Source organism: Protopterus annectens, chromosome 13.part0, assembly GCF_019279795.1.
Source record: "Protopterus annectens isolate FY-2018-M chromosome 13.part0, PAN1.0, whole genome shotgun sequence".
In the NCBI taxonomy this organism is placed as follows: domain Eukaryota; kingdom Metazoa; phylum Chordata; order Ceratodontiformes; family Protopteridae; genus Protopterus; species Protopterus annectens.
In genome coordinates this window covers 1,049,969,275-1,049,988,323 of record NC_056747.1, presented here as the reverse complement: position 1 = coordinate 1,049,988,323, position 19,049 = coordinate 1,049,969,275, and positions in this window count along the sequence as shown.

The following is a 19,049-nucleotide window of genomic DNA, read 5'->3' as shown; positions in this document are numbered from 1 at the left end:
GGGTTCCATGCCTTTGTGTCTTGGATAAACTCTTCTTGACTTATTTTACATTATTTTTAATATATGTCATATACGTTACACATAAAAATGTCATCCAGTATTATTAATGAAGAATAAGGGACTGTGATACAAGTAGAGAAGGGAAAATAGGTTGTAGAAGGAATAAAACAGCAGTCGGCAGAATAGGAGTGGATATAGAGAGAGAGAGCTAACGTAGATCAGATGACATCACTTTCATATGTATGAAGTGGTAGGATTGCAACCATTGGGGCTGAGCAGGTTTGTAATGCCTGATTTACTGCATTAGTTTAAGAAATGTCATAGTGACATATCCACTAAGTAGTGACATAGGCCTTGATTAAACTCATATAAGTGGCTTACTAATCATTTTTCTTGACATTAGAGGGTAGGTTATTCCTTACTGGACCAACATACACTGCAAACAGGCCATCACCAAGCTTGTCATGAGGTGTACTGTTCTCAGCAAATTGGCTCCCTTATGTTTGGGGCACCAAGAATGCTTGTGCCATTTAAATGAAAATGAAACTGCAGGAGAGAAGTGAAAAAGTAAGCTTGCAGTTGAAAGAACAGGTAACAAGTTTTTAGCTTACTACGTAATTGTAGCCTGCTCATTTTCCTTGAAAAAACAGCAGTGTTGGTTTCTCCCTGAGGAAATAATTCTATTTTTGATGCTTGTGTGATATGTGGATTGCAGAATAGCCTACAGAATGCAGACATAAAGGTAAAGGAGTTGGGTAACAAAAGGCATTAACTCATTCCTTGCAGCCTGTCCATTGTATGGAAGCACCTTTCTTTTGAGTGTGTGCCTTTAATTCCCAGTAGGTGTGGCTTGAACCTTTAAAAATGAAGTTATCACCTTACAGTTGTAACAAATACTCATTGACAGAAGTCAAATATCGATACAATTGTGTTTGCCATCATGTATGCTTCAAGATAAAATATTCTAATATCTTGTATGTAGCATGGTTTTGGAACTATTAATTCAAATATGAACAAGCAATATTTGACACCTAGAGGCACAGTAGGAGGTAACTGCAGAAAAGCCTGGAGGTGCACTTGGCTGTAATGAATTAACTCGCTAAGGTTTTGGTTCCTTTGTCTAGCCTTACATGTTCTAAATCATTAGCCCTAGTGAGGTTCTATGTAGAGAAAGGGTGGTCTAGATTTTTCCATCCCCAGTAAAAGTCTCCAGTGTATCTTATGACATTTCATGCTTCCCAGACAAGCTGGAAAATGTCCTGTATTTGCCATGAGACCTCCTCTCAGTGGACCAAGTCTGGTAACTACCTGCAGGAGGTGCACAGAATGCATCCTCATAAGGTGCCCAAGTCATTTCAACTGAATCGTCTCTTTAGAGAATAGCAGTTATCTATCTCTGACCACTGACCTGATGATCACTCTGTTATGAGGAATGAGTTTGCTTGGCCTGCAAAGGAACTTCATTTCTGCAGTTTATATGAGAGGTCTAATATATATCAGCCTGGGAGGACATGGTAGACAGTCTTAACTGCTTTACCTGGGACGACCTGCACCCATACCTCTCAATGTCTTACAACAAGAAACCTGAACAAAGCCATAAATAAAAGTGGGACAAAGGCCTAGAAATACGGGCCATTTTTAAATATTGCTCTTACAAACTTAGAAATTTGACAGAATAAAAGGTTTTGCATTAGCATGAATTTTCTGAAGAGTATGAAGTCTGAAGCTCAAATGTCTGTCATTATATTCTAACTTCAGCCTTTAATGATTTGCCACTAATTTGCCAGAAAACCACAATTTTATGAAAAACAGACCAAAAATATGAAACAAAAATCTGGACATTCTGTGAAAATCTCTACAGTTGAGAAGTATGCTTGCACCTATCCCTCCATGGTTTTCAGATATTGTCTATAACTTTGTCCACCCCATAGTGCCCATTTCAGGCAATGTTAGACTTCAGAAGCATCCAGCATTACAAAACAATCCAGATAACTAAAGGTATAGCTGTTGTGGCTGACCAAGTTTGCAGATGACTGCAAGTGGGCACTGTCATAAATTCCCTTAGTGATATGAAAATCCTCCAACAGGGCATTACCCAAACTGATGACTGGTGCCAGAAGCATGGCCTTAAACTGAATGCCAAGCAATGCATCATTATCCACTTTGGGGAAAATGGTCTCCCCACTAATTATCACATTAATAACAATGTACTAAGTATGCAATCAGTCGTGAAGGACTTAGGCACCAAGGTTGATAGCAACCTGACTTTTGACCACCACGTTGCCTCCATTGTATGGAAGCACCTTTCTACATGGCCCACCTCATAACTAAGGTTATTTCATGCATTTCATCATGTACCTTACCAAGCACATGCAGCAGTTGGAGAGACCACAGAGGCTCCTGACCAGGAAAATCCAGTGTCTAAAACACCTATCCTATACAGATAGGCTAAAAGCCTTGTCCCTCTACTCAGGCTCATACAGACTGCTCAGAGGTGACCTGTGTCTAGCATACAAGGCCTTCTCAGACTTAGCCTTGATGCAGTTACTCCATATCTGTAAATCACACTCCACTCGCCCAGCCCACATGCAAGGTCTCAACCTGGTCTGTGGCATTAAAAGAACTTGTTGGTGGGACAGGTTTGTGTCCCAATGACTTCCCCATCTGTGGAATAGACTCCATGTCAAGCAGATTACCTCACTAGCCCTCTTTAAGAGGAACCTGGACAAATGGATGGGAAACAGAAAATATACCACCTGTGTCCCTGCTGGACAGGGAAAATGGAAGAAATTCTTGGCTAGGCTTATAAGTCTCTCTGGGGCAATAGCCTAGTATCATCCTATGAACCTATGAAACTAAATGCTAGGATCCTTAACATAAAGGATCCTTAACAAAAAAAAAAAAAAACAAAAACAAAACTCCACTCCCTACAACTACTCCTTAAATTGGAAAATATGAATATATGCATCACTAATGAGATCAGATTCAAGACTATTGAATCAGTGCGGTTCAAAACCTACTACACCTTTAGGCCTATTGCACTAGATGGAGGTACTAAATGTTCATAGGAGGTTACTAGGCTAGCATCCCTAGAGCCTTTACAAGCCTAGCTAAGTTAATCCCAAGTATCCCCATTTGTTCTTTTTGGGTAGTTTGCAGACCAAATTTATGGACAGAGCAGGTCTGTGATCAATACCATTTACCCCTGAGTGAAGGATACACACAGCCTGCCTAAATGTTTTAATGCCTCAATCTCCTCACTACTGTGTGTTGTTATTAATTGATAGCAGCTTTTCTGATGATATAAATATGCTTTAAAGGCAAAATTACTATTGTATGCTATATTAGAAAATGCTTTAAAGCAAACCTTGCTTACTGAACACTGGTATATTGAACTTTAGTTAACCTAAGAAACTGTTGTTCAGCACAAAAGCTGTTTACCAGCACAGAGAGACTGGAAAGAACTATTGTAAATCTATGGGCTAACTGTTTTTAAAAGTAAACATGCAGAAACACTGAAATAAAAAACAAACATGATATAGGTCTTGTTTACAACTTAGGACTTTCTGGAACTCAGTTATTTATACATGACTATAAAATGCCCAGCAGCCAGCAATAAAATGGAACTCATCATCCGGATGATTTGATTTGATTGCTTTGCTTTGATCAACACGAACTTTTAGCTTGGACTGAGTATCTACATTTACCAGTGCCTGCAGTGTGCTGACTGAACAGATGGCTGCACTGATATGATTTAGAGTCCCCCTATCAGTGAGCAAAGATGACCATTTTAATGCTTATAAGTAAAAGATCATTTTAATGATTTTAAATACATTGCTTAAGCTTGTCCCTTGGTGTCTTGTGTCACTTCTTTTCAACAGTATTACCCTCAGAACCTAGATAACGGACCATAACACCCTGTCTGTGAGGGGCATGGGTGCCATCCCATGGGAGAATTTGTAGTCTCCCAGGTGGTAGTGGTGTCTTCATATTTGTAAAAAAAAAAAAAACATTTCCCCTCCAAATTAGTTAGACAAGAAAAAATCTGGAATTCATGTACAAATTAGTTAGACAGGAAAAAATCTGGAATTTGTGTACAACCAACAAGCCCTCTTATCACATAATGGATAGCTATAGGACCCCCTTTATGTTTCCCTACATAACTGCTATGGTATCCCTATGCATTAAGCCAAACACCATTTTTCTAAGGGACTTCAACTATCCCCCCCCCTCCCATTAAGAGGGAAACATATACATAATCTAAAATGTATGACCAGAAATTTCTGGACAGTTAGCCTATACCTCAGCCAACTGCTTCCTGGGCTTCATGGTCAAATTAGACCAGAAATCAGTCTCATTCACCTTAAGGTTGAAGGCAGAAGCATCTGCTAATACCGTGGCATTCATAGATTATGCAGAGGCTAATTTATAGACATTGACTGATGACCTGACTAAATTCAGCATCCTCTTCCAACTCAGTGATACCAGTGCTTATGAGGAATCCTGTACTGCCAAATGCTATGCAACTGAGCAGCTGCATAGATGCATCTGCTCCTCCTTTTGAAGTAAATACAATGCCAAATTCAAAAATAAACCTCTATGGTAGAACTCAAATATAAACAGGCGCTATAATAAATGAAAGTCTTGAGCTGCACAAAAGCTCTTGTTAAACTTAACATGGAGCACTGAACCCTGATAAAATCAACCAGGGTCAGAAATTAGGTAAAAAGTGTGACCCAATAGGCAAAGGACAACCATAAAAACTTCTTTAACCTTGTTTGAATCATTAGAGACAATGTGCAGCACTATGCAAAGCTAATAGTACGCAATATCACATATTTAGACCCAGAGAACATAGCCAATTTACTTACAGTAAATATAGCTCTAACTTTATACCCCCTCCTCTCCTATATTACAGATATCAGGTCCCCTTCAGTAGATCGAACGTTTGTAAGTTCGAACCACATATGGCCGAGACCATATGTTCAAACTTGTAAAAGTCCGATCTGACTGAATGGAGATCTCCGTACAGAGTGGAAAGGGAAGATTTCCCATTTCCACAATGTAGTGTGATCTCGGACTTGGTATATTTAAGTAAGGAGGGTGAGAGGGGTGCAGGGGGGCATAGCCCCCCTGCTATAGATGTTTAGTTTTGTGTTTTTTGGTTTTATGTGTTTTTATATCAGTGTTCGAACTTTTACGAGTTCGAACTTATGGTCTTGGCCATATGTGGTTCGAACTAGTAAAAGTTCGATCTACAGAAGTAGATCCTCCAGATCTCTTACCCACATCTACACCTCCTCCTCAAATCTCCAATGAACAGGTTTTCCAGGCACTATAGAAGGCCAACAACAGTGTTTCTATGGGTCAAGATAACATACTGGGCTGCTTAGTGGTCACCTGAAACAGGACCTGTCAGACCCCCTCTAAAGAGGCTATTGCAATGTCAGCTGTAGGCTTTGTGCCAGATGAATGGAGGACAGCAACTGTTATCCCCTTGCCTAAATGTTGGATGTCAATGGACCCAGGAAATTATAGACCCATAAGTCTATCCTGCCACATTTAATAAAGAAGCCTCATCTAATAAATAACGACATGGGTAATATAGAAACTCTGGACCCAAGCCAGTTCTAATTTATCAAAGGTAGATCATACCTACTTAACCTGGCTGACTTCTTCAAAAAGTTTGCTGAAGCAATAAAGGAAAGCAAATCAGTACACACCGCATATGTATACCTCAGAAAGGAATTAAATACAATTCCACACTCAGTTATCACAGATAAACTATCCCAGCTAAATGCTCAACAGTCTCCAAAAATCCCAGCAGAAACACTGCAGAGGTACAGAAGCAGTATAAATGCTTTCCTTCCAGTATATCATAAAATGCCAATAGCAGATTATACCTGAGGTGGAACAATATTAGCTGCAGTCCAAGTTGCAAATATCAAGTAGGTATGGTCCAACACAGCAACAGACGCCTGGTAGAAAGAGCTAAAATTTAATTGAAAAATAAAACACAGTATATGAGCGCTTTTGTCTCGTAGGAAAGAGATTTCATCATGATCTGCATTGTAACCACTTAAGCTGATACAAGTCATTCTCTAACAGTCTTAGGTTGTCTTTATATTTCATAAAACACTCACCATCATCACTTTCCATTGTCTCAACAGATAACTGCTCAACAAGAAGTGGGTTATTGTCCATACAAATAAAATTAGACAGTCGGTCATTTCTTTAAACATTTAGCCCTTTCTGTGGATTATTTCCAAGTTCAACATCAGAATTAAAATCTTCTGCCTTGCTCATCAGGGACAACACCACAGTAAATATGAAACAAAAAAGAGAAGTTCCCTGGCAACTACCTGCTTGGGAATAACATAGATAATGTTCAACAGTCACCAAAAGTCCTAGCAGAAACACAACAGAGGTATAGAAGCAGTATAAATGTTTTCCTTTCAGTATAGCATAAAATGTCAATAGCAGATAATACCTAAGGCAGAACAATATTAGCAGCAGTCCAAGTTGTAAACATCACAGACCAGTAATCAAAGAATAAAAGCATAGTTTATTATAAAACAGGGTTAGCGCTTTCACTGTAAAGCTTCATCAGACCACAATTAGAAACACTGAACTAACATTTAAATACTAACTACTAAGTAAAATTGTGCCTATTTTTCACCAATGAGATTCAAACATGCCACAAGTTGATAAGCTACTGCATACACAGCAAAAAAACTTCCTTTGCAAATAAATAAAACATTTATGAAAACAAAAGAAATAAGACATAAATATCACCTTTTCAGCCTTCTTCTTTTCAAAACAGGTTTCATAGATACATATTCATTAAGTCCATGTCCCAAGTGTAATCTTAACTTAAAAATTCATCTCAGTTCAACAAATTCAGTATCATTAACCTTGACCCTTGTCTGGGACTATCTTTAATAGTCTCCATAATGTGACTCTCCATATTCTAACAAATGTTTGACAATAGCACTATAACTGAGACCTTTCCTTACACAATTAAGATGGCCCCTTATGTGTTTCCTTAGTTGTCTATTTGTTTTGCCAACATAAAATTTTTTACAAGTGCAGCTAGCTAGCTATACCAAATTTTTGGTTTCACAGTTAGCTGCAGCTGTAAATGTATAAACTATACCTGTGCCAGGTTGAACAAAAGTCCATGATTCATTTATAGAGCAGCAAAACGCACACTTCCCACAATTTACTTCTAGTACCATTATCTGATCTAGGATGAGTATTATCATTATTCCTAGGGTAACAAAGTATTATTTTAAGAGACTTTTTATTTTTATACAAAAAACCTCAGAGATTCCCCCATCATTGCACTTTCAATGTGTAGTATATGCCTATATGCAGATTTCTTATAAAAATTTGTTTTATTTGATCAACATCCGTGCTATAAACTAAGGGAACTGTAACATTTTTCCTTTCATAACTATTAACTGAGATTTCCCAATGGGGAGATGAAAAATAAGGCTTAGCACTTGTAGTCCTTTTATTTTGGCTAATATTACTGTGTCATAAACATCTTGCTTTTAGTACGCCTTCCCCAAAAAATCAACTTTCATTTCATGTATCTCAGCATCAAATTCTTGATCCCTGGCATAAAGTCTAGATGTCCTCATAGCCTGCCCTCTAACTACATTTCTAAAAACATGGGTGGGGTGCATACTTGCACAATGTAATTAGAAGACTCTATAACATCCCTTCCTATATAATTTAGTATTAAACTTCCAGCTAAATTACAAACTACTTTGATATCCAAAAATTCAATTTTCTCTCTAGAGAAGTTTAAACTAAACTTAAGAAATGTACTACTATATTGTAAACAATCAAAAAGGGTCTCTAATTGTTCCTGATGTCCTGTTCAAAGAATAAAGATGTCATCTTATATATTGTTTGTACTGTCCATCATCCATGACATAAATGCTTTCCCATTGACTCATCACTATGTTAGCGTAGCTATTGGCACAAGAAGTGCCCATCGCTACGCCAGCAGTCTGTAGGTAGTATACCCCATCAAAAATAAAAACATTATGTTCTAATACCAACTCAAGCAAAAAACAGATAAATTATATCTTCTCTATAGAATAAGTGCTGTTCACCTGTACAAACTCCTTCAACATCTGTATCCCCTCTAAATTCGGAATCACAGTCAAAAAAGACTGAACGTCTAATGTCACCATGTATGTGGGTATTCTAGTGTCACCGTTTTTAAGATTATTGTATAAATCTTGCAAAAATGTGTACTGTCCCATAATACTACCCCATACTGGTCTAAAGCAGGTCTCAACTCTTTATGTTGATGCTGAGATACATGAAATGAAAGTTGATTTTTTGGGGAGGGGGTACAATAACAAGATGTTGATGAGGCAATAATATTAGCCAAAAGTAAAAGAACTACATGTGATAAGCCTTATTTTTCATCTCCCCATAGGGAAATCTCAGTTAGTAATTCTGAAAGGAATAATGTTACAGTTCCTTTAGTTTATAGCACAGATGTTGATCAAGTAAAACAGATTTTTGTGAGAATACACAGTCCTCCGGATTTACTATCCTTCCATGTAGGACTAGCTTAGGCCTGTATGGAAGTGGACATTTAAGAGTATGATGGTAGCGCGCCATGCATATTAATGAAGGTGCGCTGCCTGAGCTCTTAATTTTACACGGAGCATGTAAGAGTGCAGGAGGCGTGTCTGAGAGTAGAGCTCTCAGAATATACATGCTCCTGCAATGAAGAACAGCGGACAAGTCCAAAAAGAATGAGCGAGACCGTTTCTAGGTGTATGCAAACCCCCAGCAACATCTCCCCATGTGTATAAGAGCAATAGTTAAAACAACACATATAAATATTTTTGTATGAAATAGATGAAATTTAATGGTAGGTGCACGGGTTTGCTCATTGCTTAGCTATGGTTAATGCAGCTTAAAAGTGCACAAGTGGATAAAAAGCAGGATATATCCAAATGAAGTAGTACAGCAATAGTGTAGTGGGCAGAGTATTTGCCTTACGAGCAGTCATTCCTGGTTTGAGTCCCACTGCAGCACATTTCATTTCATTTCATTTCCATGTCAAATCAACTTATGACCAATATTTTTAGTTGCATAACCTACGAAATAACATATATTTGTGAACTGGAGTACTGCATTAAATGCAGATGTGAGGTGTCAGTGTCATAATGTTGCAATGTCCACAGATAATCACATGTGCCCCATACAGTATATGTACACAGGAATCAGGGATACTAATGTAAGGTAATATGTGTAATGAATGATAACTACATATAGCTTCCAAATCCCCCACCTTCCCAAGAACCATTAGACATTACTGTCTAAATTACTGCAGGGGTAAGCGGGAGTAAGCACTAGTAAGCAAGAGTAAGCATAATTAAGCAGTAGTAAGCATATATAAGCACTAGTAAGTGGGTTTAAGCCCATTTGCATGGGGATAAGCAATGTGCACACAGGTTAAGCAATATTGAAGCTAATTTTCTGTAGGCATATGCAACCGGAGGTTAGCAAGGCTTACCTTCATGCAAACATGTGCAAACCCACTTACAAGTGCTTAAAAGTGCCTTAATTACTCTGTATGCAACAGCCGGTGTTCTGGCCAGAAACAAAATAAACAGCCTTTGCAGATCTTGAACTCAGGACCCTGCACACTCTAGTCACAGCAGTTAACCACTAAGCCATCACAGCAGTACATATGATTGAGGTATCACCAAACAAATCCTCACTATAGTAAAATCAAACTGAACATGTAAAAAGAATCTATATACAGTCTTATGTTCTATAACCTACTACATAACATAAATATGTGAACTGGAATACTGCAGTAAACCCAAATGTGAGGTTTAACTGTAATAAAGTGTTGAAGTTGCCTAATAAACCCAAGGACCCCATACAGTGTACGTACACATGAATCATGGATACCAGACATATATATAACATGTAATGAATAATAGATCAATGCCAAAAAGCAAATATAATGCAAAGTAAATATTAAGCAATGTTAAGCATTGCACAGGCCAGCTTAGTGGGTGTAAGCAATGTGTAGGCCAGCTAACTCAATTTGCCCATTGGTATACCCCTTTAAACCGTGCCAACCTTGGGTAAGCAGGTTTGCCCATAGCTTAGCCATTTCAAAACTGTCCATTCATGGCAAAGTGTGGGAAATCGGCCCTATTTAAACCCAACAGGTGGGGATACATCTCATAACTGGTTGTAGCTTCCCCTTGCAGGCACCATGTCTGGAATGGGAGAGGGAGTGCACTTTTGGGCACAGCGCTGGGGCATCCAGGAGTCCAGAGTCATGGCAGGAATCCTTATCAAAGACCATGAGCAGAGACTGCTGCAGGGCCAGTACCAAGGTTCTCATTATAAAGCAGAAGCTTGGGACCATCTCGCCCGTGACCTCACCAGTGCCACTGGCATACCCCAAACTGGTAAACAGGTCAGGCATCACTATGCCAACCTGAAGTGGTGAAAGGGGGATCTCTTGGATCAGTAGATCCAAGAGGCTAGGACAACAGGGGAGGTCCCAGTAAGTATCACTACACTACCTGTTTAATAATTGCCAGCTCATGTATATTATGGATAGGTATGGCTTAATATTTCTCTTATGTCCTCCACAGTGGCAAATGAGCGGGCTGTGAACCAGGAGGCCCATGGATGTCACTTGGAGAGGTTGTGACGCAAAGCAGGTTAGCAATCCTGTTGCATGTACTGTCATTAAATAAATCTAACAGTATTAGTAAGTTAATTGCCTGTATAAAACCTGCATTGTTTAAGGCAAGTACTGCATACACCAGAGAATATGGCAGGAAGGGTCTCATATAGGTTGTATGTAAATAAAAGCATAATAGCCTGACAATGAAGGTCTAACTGCTGTACTGCATATGTTTACTCTGGTATCATATGGTAATGTAGATATGCAATCACTTAACAGTACTGTTGTATTAAGCACTGTTACCCACACTGTGCAACATAAATAAAAAATGTGTAGGAATGTCTGTATATGACTGGTGTAATCCCGAGGTCAGCTAGTACAACTGAGAGCGACATAGACAGAAAACAGTGAAAAGACAGACAACAAAATCCAAATAGCACACACAACTGAAACATGAACTGTATTTTTAGCACACACAGCCATGGTTCGAATCCTGGGAGTGGTAGTAGTTTGCATACATAATCATAACCCACAACTGTACAGATATCTCCATAATGTCCAGTAAATTGGCCCATATCTACTGCCAGTCACTGTGTCCCCCTGGGAAATCAGTGGGGTGATCCCAGACGTATAGGCTGCAAACAAGAAATACAACTGATTGTCACACATCTATAAGAACAAACCTGTCACTCTAGCAACTCCCAAACTGTTATGAGAGTAATAAGCCAAGTATGTCCCATCTACGCCACCATGTTGTCAAGCTGTGACCAGAGTGTGTACAGTAACAGAGTGAGATGTAAGTGCATAATGCTAATGTGAAATCTGGTACTTTGTGTGGCAACACTCAGGTAGTGCTAACAAACATTGCTCCCACAGGTCTGTCAGATACGAACACTGTGCCCAGAAATAAAAGAGTGATACCCTGTACTGGTACTGTTTACTTTGGTATTGTATGGCATTGTTAGTGTTCCAGTTGCTCTGAATAATAAGGTATTACTCATCACTGTCACCTACACTGTGCTACATAGTCTAACTGTCTAGGAAATCCTGTATAAGAGTGTTGTAAGTCACTAAAGGTTGAAGAGGGCAATAGTCTACATATATCCCGGTTCTCCTGCATGTGGTCAAGACATGGCCAGAGTCTGTGCAAAAGGGGATGGACAGGTATGTGCATAACATCAACCTGGAATCTGGGAGCATGTGTAGAAACAGTTAGTCAGTGTTAACAAACAATTCATTGACAGGTATGCCAGGTAAGAGGTGTATACTGCAGGTAAAACCAGTTCATGTGTACAGTTGTCGACAGCCATATCACTGTCCAAACTAAGGCAATAGGGTAGTGTAGTAATACTTGTAAGGTACAAATAACAGCACTGACTAGGAAAGTAATGTGAACTACAGGAATACACTAGCTGTTAATTGACATCTTTCTCCCCCCCACCATATCTCCAACAATACACTAAATTCCCAACTCAATTGGTACATGATGACTTCACTGTAATGTTGGGACATATGTCCTATTGTTTGATAATTATTTAAATCTGTTTCTATGCATGTGCTATGTTGAAATACTCTAAGACTGGTGGCATGGTGCCAAGAATGTACCTGAATGCTGTTATTACCACTGTGGTCCCATATATGCATGCGTTCTGTTTGCTATGCAACTGTTCCATATCTGGTGTCTGGGTTAATGGGAATATCTATGCATGCTGTTATACCTAATCCTGGAATGTGTTGACTATTACTAACCCACATATGTTGACAAAATATAAACACCATAGCACGTATGGGAATGCGGGTTCCAGCGGACCCACCTGTCCCACCTTAGCTGTCCATGGCACAGGGCACCAGCACGTCTTGTACCCAACCCGGGACCTCTTTATCCATTGGTCCTGCACCATTTTCAGCTGAAACCACCTCAGGGGATGGAGCTCACGTCCCCCAAGGAGTGGGTGGTGACAGGAACCTGTTGCCTGTCACCAGGTCCGGGTTGTGGTGTGCAGTGAGCTCCGCAGGGAGGTCGACGATCTGCTACGCCAGCTCAAGGGCTGTGTGTCATGACTAGAGGGTCAGCCTGGCTCTCCGACTCAGCCCCCAGCACAGCCACCTTCGGGGCTGTGAAGGTGCAGTGGTGACTGCCCATGGGTGGGGACCTCAGTCTCACTGTTTCCACTAGGGAGCTCATGGGCTTCCGATTTCCCAACACCCCTCCCCATCAAGGTGTTTACCCCCCACATGTGTCATATACTGCCCCTGTATGCATCTTGTCTATCTTGTCATTAACCTACCCAATTTACCTCTACAAATATACCTAACATCCCTCCCCAACATCCCACTCTCACCTAAAAAAAGGGCAATCTGTTACCAAAAAAAAAATCACGCCCCATACATAGCTGTCCATTTCACACACATGTCCACTGGACACATGTAATCTGGTCTAATTGGCATCACAACATATCATTGTTGTCCAAATCTACCTCCAAATTCAGTGTATATGCACAGCTGTTGCTGTAAAAGAAATGGGAAGCTATGAACCTTCCCTACCCCATTCCTGCACATCCCTAGCTATTTCCCCTACTGTCTTTCCCTCTTTGTGCCCCTTTTTCACCACTTTCCTATAAACCCTTTTTTCTTTTCTTTTAAAGGAATTAGCATGGGGTAAGTGAAAGTAAGCACTTTTAAGCAGCAGTAAGCAGGTTTAAGCTTGTTTGGATGGGGGTAAGCAATGCCTACACATGTTAAGCAGTTGAGAAGCTAATTCAGTATAAGAAATTGTAACCAGAAGTTAGCAGTGCTTACCTCCGCGCAAACCCAGGAAAAGCCATTTACAACTGCATAAAAGTGCCTTAATCATTCTGTATCCAACAGCCCTTGTTCTGCCCAGCAACAAAATAAACAGCTTCTGCAAGGCTCAAACCCAGGACCCTGCACACCATAGCCAAAGTGATTTACCACTAAGACATGTCAGATATACACAAGCCTGATGTTTTCACAAACATATCATCCAGCACAGTCATTCAACACTACACAAAATGTATTTAAACATGTAGATGTATGTGTGTCTGTATATATATTTATATCTAAATAGATGTAACATATCTATATATGTAGATATATATCTATGTTGTTGTTGTCTTTTGGCTTTTCCCAGTTAGGGGTCGCCACAGCACAACTCCAGTCCGCTAATAATTGGCAGTAGATTTTCATGAACGCCAAGGTGCCAGCTCGATGTCCAACCTTCAACTAAGGCACACCCATTTACACATGTCTTTCGAATGCCCACCCAACCACGGGGAGGACATACAGACTCCACACAGAAGGCACTCCCCACACTGCAGCTGAGAATCGAATGGGAGAACCTCTTGCTGGTAGGCAACAATGCTACCACTGCACCACCACGGATGTAGATATATATATATTTATAAATATATATATATATATTTATATATAAATATATACATATATATATATATATATATATATATATATATATACACACACATATGCATACATCTATAGATATATATGTCTACATCTATATGTATATATATATATATATATATATATATATATACAGCAATATATATCTATATATATATATATATATATATATATACATATATATATATATATATATATATATATATATATATATATATATATATAGCATAAATGTATAACTATATATGTATATAGACATATATCTATAGATAAATAAGAGAACATAACAAAAACATATATGCCCGCATGTACCGTTAATGGGAGTGAGGGGGCCCAAACAACATACATCTTGTACATATAAATATCCCCCCCCCCCCACAGGCAAACACATCTGCCCTGCAATACAATACCAACTATTGAAAATCCCATAACCAGGACCTGACACAACATGGGCACAGGATGTTAACAGTACTCCATCCCACCTGTATAATGTCAGGCTGGTATAAGTAACATATCATGCAGTACAGTCTGGCTACCATAGGGAATGTACAATGTGGAAGCAATCAACATTCCTAAGATACATATACTATAGAGCTAGGACTTTTGAACGAAAGCTCAAAAGCCAGAATCCATTACCACTGAACACACTTTAACGAAAGCACATTCTTCGAAAAAGCACTTTCGTTAAAGTATGTTAAAAAAAAAACACAAAATCTACTGCTGAGCCCCCCCCCCCCCCACACACACACACCCTACTTTATTATTCTCACTCCGAGGTTGTACTACAGTGGGGAAAAGGGAATTTTCCCTTACCACACCGTAGTATGACCGGAACAACAAGCATACATACGCGAAAGTGCTGCTTTGGTGAATACTTTCATGCAAGTATGCTCACCAAATTGGGATTCGGTGAAAGATGCAGTCGAGCATCTGTATGGATCCCATACATATATATATATATATATATATATATATATATATATATATATATATATATATATATATATTGAGAGAGAGAGAGAGAGAGAGAGAAAGATATGTAATTACACATGCACACGCAGAGATATGTATAGGAAGCTGCATATGTAGAAGGTGCACACAATATGGAATACCCACTATGCCTACAGTTGCCACCTTACCAACTGAACACTGTATGAGCCACCCATACAAATTACATTGTTGCCTGCAACATATACCCACAGAGAGGTCAAAGGATATAACACCACACACAGGTTTGCATACATGGAAAAGCTTTATTTGTATACTATTACAGTTGTATATGCCTTGTCATATAGCTGTTTAGACTCTAACATACATATAAACAGACTAATGCAGCTGTGAAACAGTTATATTAATGCAGTAGTCTGGAAAGGTTTACATTTGTTGCTGCCCAGGCCGCGGCCTTCAAGTAGTACAGTAGTAAAGACAGACTGGGCCACAGGATAACAATCAATCAACAGTAAGTAATGCAGATGTATAGTCTAGCATCCTCTATCTACACTCTGTACACAATCCCTAGGGGTAAGGACCTCAGCTGACACAATTGGACGTACCTGTTACATAACAAGGCATAACCGACACCATCACAATCACATTGACAAACAGAACCGTCTGCATGGCAGGAAGCAGTAGGCCTGCATTTACCCAAGGTGCATTGTATGGTAATGTACATCCAGATATCTAAAGGCAGCTTACCCCTGATACCCCCACATGTTGTAACAGCCTAGCTTAGTTATGGTGCACGCCCCCCTTAGACTGATATACAGGGCCATATACCACTGTTACATACACTGGCCTCTGGAGTGCATAAGGGCACACATGTATTGTGTACATGAAGGCCGCACATATATGGACCCAACCCCACAATATGTAAGGGGGCCACAACAGCAGTGGACTGACGGATGGAATGGCAGCATGATATACTCACACCCTACTACATAACAACCCCTGACAGCATGTCATATGGACAAAGCCTGGTATGTAAGTGGAGGACAGAGGCTGGAACACAGACCCATATGTGAAATACTGTTGTCATACACTAAGCAAGTCACTGGTGTTACAGGATAGGCTGCAACATACCCTTAGTCAGGCATATGGGTTGGGGTGGGAGGATGGCATAATGGGGTGGGAGGATGGCATAATGGTTAAGGTGTTTACCTTGCAGACACAAGGTGCAGGGTTTGATTCTCACGTGGGGTAATTGGCTAGGTTTAAAATGGCCCACAAGGGCAGTTAGCCTAGTACTAACCTATAACATTTTACTAACCTATGACATATGAAGTTAGAAACATAAATGGATGTAACCATGTACAGATAGCACTCAACACACACATTGCCAGTGATATATCTGACATAAAATCTGTGTGGTGGACAGACAAAACATAACAGGCACACATCTGGCCATCAAGTGGATAGGCCGACATTTGAGAGTTATGCAGACAGACTGCATTCCATGTTAAACTAGTATGTACATGCAAACCCTGTAACACCGGTGATATACAATGCATACAACAACATTACTCACACTCTGTATTTCCGGACCCTCATACAAATATGTAGCTGGCCTGAGTGTGCAAGTTCTCTTGTAATAGATATTGCTACCTGCTGTCTGTAACACTGCTACCCACATACAGGAAGGATGTCCACCATACAGGAAAAGTAAAGGGACCACGCCCAAATGATGTAGGGATTTATAGTAGTGGGTTGCCATGGCAGTGGTAAGTGGAAGTACTACATAGAATGCTGCATGCAGGTAGCAAGTGGAGGACACAGACTGGTGCAGAGGACATCACCTGATCATGTGCATCACCTACAAAAGCCATGCTGCAATCTATCTAAAGCAGCTCAATCCATTTACTGGAGAGAGAGAGAGAGAGAGAGAGAGAGAGAGAGAGAGAGAGAGAGAGAGAGAGAGAGAGAGAGAAAGGCAACAAAAAAATAACAGAAAGGAAAAAACATCCATCCAGCAAACTATCCAGGAGAGACATCATTCCCAAAACAGGTATGTGAAGTATATATGTATGTAATTGACTATAGTACTTGGTCCATAATAATGGGATACATGATGTGGAATGATTTATATGTGCCATCAGGTGTTGTTGTTGTAGTGATGTTCAGCTGAACAACTGCTAAGGACAATAGAGTCTGTCCCTGTGGGTAGTGGGCCATACCTGTCAGCCATCATAATGTGTGTTGTGTAATGAGAAGCATGTATATTACTGTGGCCAACAGCTGGTGGTGGAAGTAATGCCATAATGATGGACAAATGGGTTCCACAGCCCACAACTTGCAGGATACTCAGGGTAACCTGTATTGTAGCATGCTGGAATGCCATGGGTGTGCAATAGGGTTACCTGCAATCTGCCCCTACATATACCCCCTAATGTCAGTCTGTGTCCATATGTGGCACCTGCTGCGTTGCAGCAAGGCAGAACAGTGCAGCTGTACAGGAAGGTGTTGTGAGATTGTGGACCTGATGTCTGAATGTATCCCATATATAGGTATGAATATGTATACACACACACACACACATACACACACACACACACACATATATATATATATATATATATATATATATCTATATATAAACATATATATATAGATATATATATGTCTATGTCCACAAATATAGAGATACCCATGTGTAGACATATATATAAACACATATATACATATTGCTCAGGCTCTGGATTGCATATCATAAGTGGAAATTCCTTAAGATTCCAAGAGCAGGATAAGATATTTCTTACACTTATTTCACTGAACTGCACTTCTGAAATGCTTATAATTGTGCTATACAGTTGACCTACTACATTTTGCACTTTTATAAAGCTTTTTATATTGTTTCACTGCATTTATGTACAGTTTCATGCTGTTTTAACATTACTTAACTGTAAACTGCTTTTTCATACTGAGAGTTGTATTTTCTGTTTGTGAGTGCTCTATCTGAGCTTTTCTGTGCATTTTTGATAATTGTCTGTTTACAGTTAAAAGCATTCTCAAGTCTGCTCCTTGATCTGTTTAAAACTTTCATTTAGTGGCTACAGCTAGGAACTGTAATAGTGTGCATTACTATAATTGCATTTTTATTTAATTACTAAATTGTAAACTGCTTTTTCATACTGAGATGTGTATTTTCTCTTTGTGGGTGTTCTTTCTATGCTTTTAAAATGAGGTTTCTGTGATCTGCTCAGGTGGCATAATCTTGATAGAGGCCTGTTGTCTAGGCAGGTAGTTTTATTTGAGTTTCCTGTGTTTCTGGCAGCCATTTTCTGCTGATTGTCTTCATTATTATTGAGAGTAACAAGGCCTCCTTACCTTCTGTAGTACGAGTGATTGGGTAATAGCAGGGGATGAGTAGTAATCTGATCTTCCAACTCTATCATTCTTACTGCTATATAAACCCTGTGTCTTATAAAGGTTCTGCTTGTATTGCTCAGGTTCTGGATTGCATTGCATAAGTGGAAATTCCTTAAGATTCCAAGAGCAGGATAAGTTATTTCTTATACTTATTTCACTGAACTGCACTTCTGAAATGCTTATAATTGTGCTATACAGTTGATCTACTACATTCTGCACTATTATAAAGCATTTGTTATTGTTTCACTGCATTTATGTACTGTTTTATACTGTTTTAACATTACTTAACTGTAAACTGCTTTTTCATACTGAGAGTTGTATTTTCTGTTTGTGATTGCTCTATCTGAGCTTTTCTGTGCATTTTTGATAATTGTCTGTTTACAGTTAAATGCATTCTCGAGTCTACTCCTTGATCTGTTTAAAACTTTAATTTAGTGGCTACAGCTAGGAACTGTAATAGTGTGCATTACTATAATTGCATTTTTATTTAATTACTAAATTGTAAACTGCTTTTTCATACTGAGACTTGTATTTTCTCTTTGTGTGTGTTCCTTCT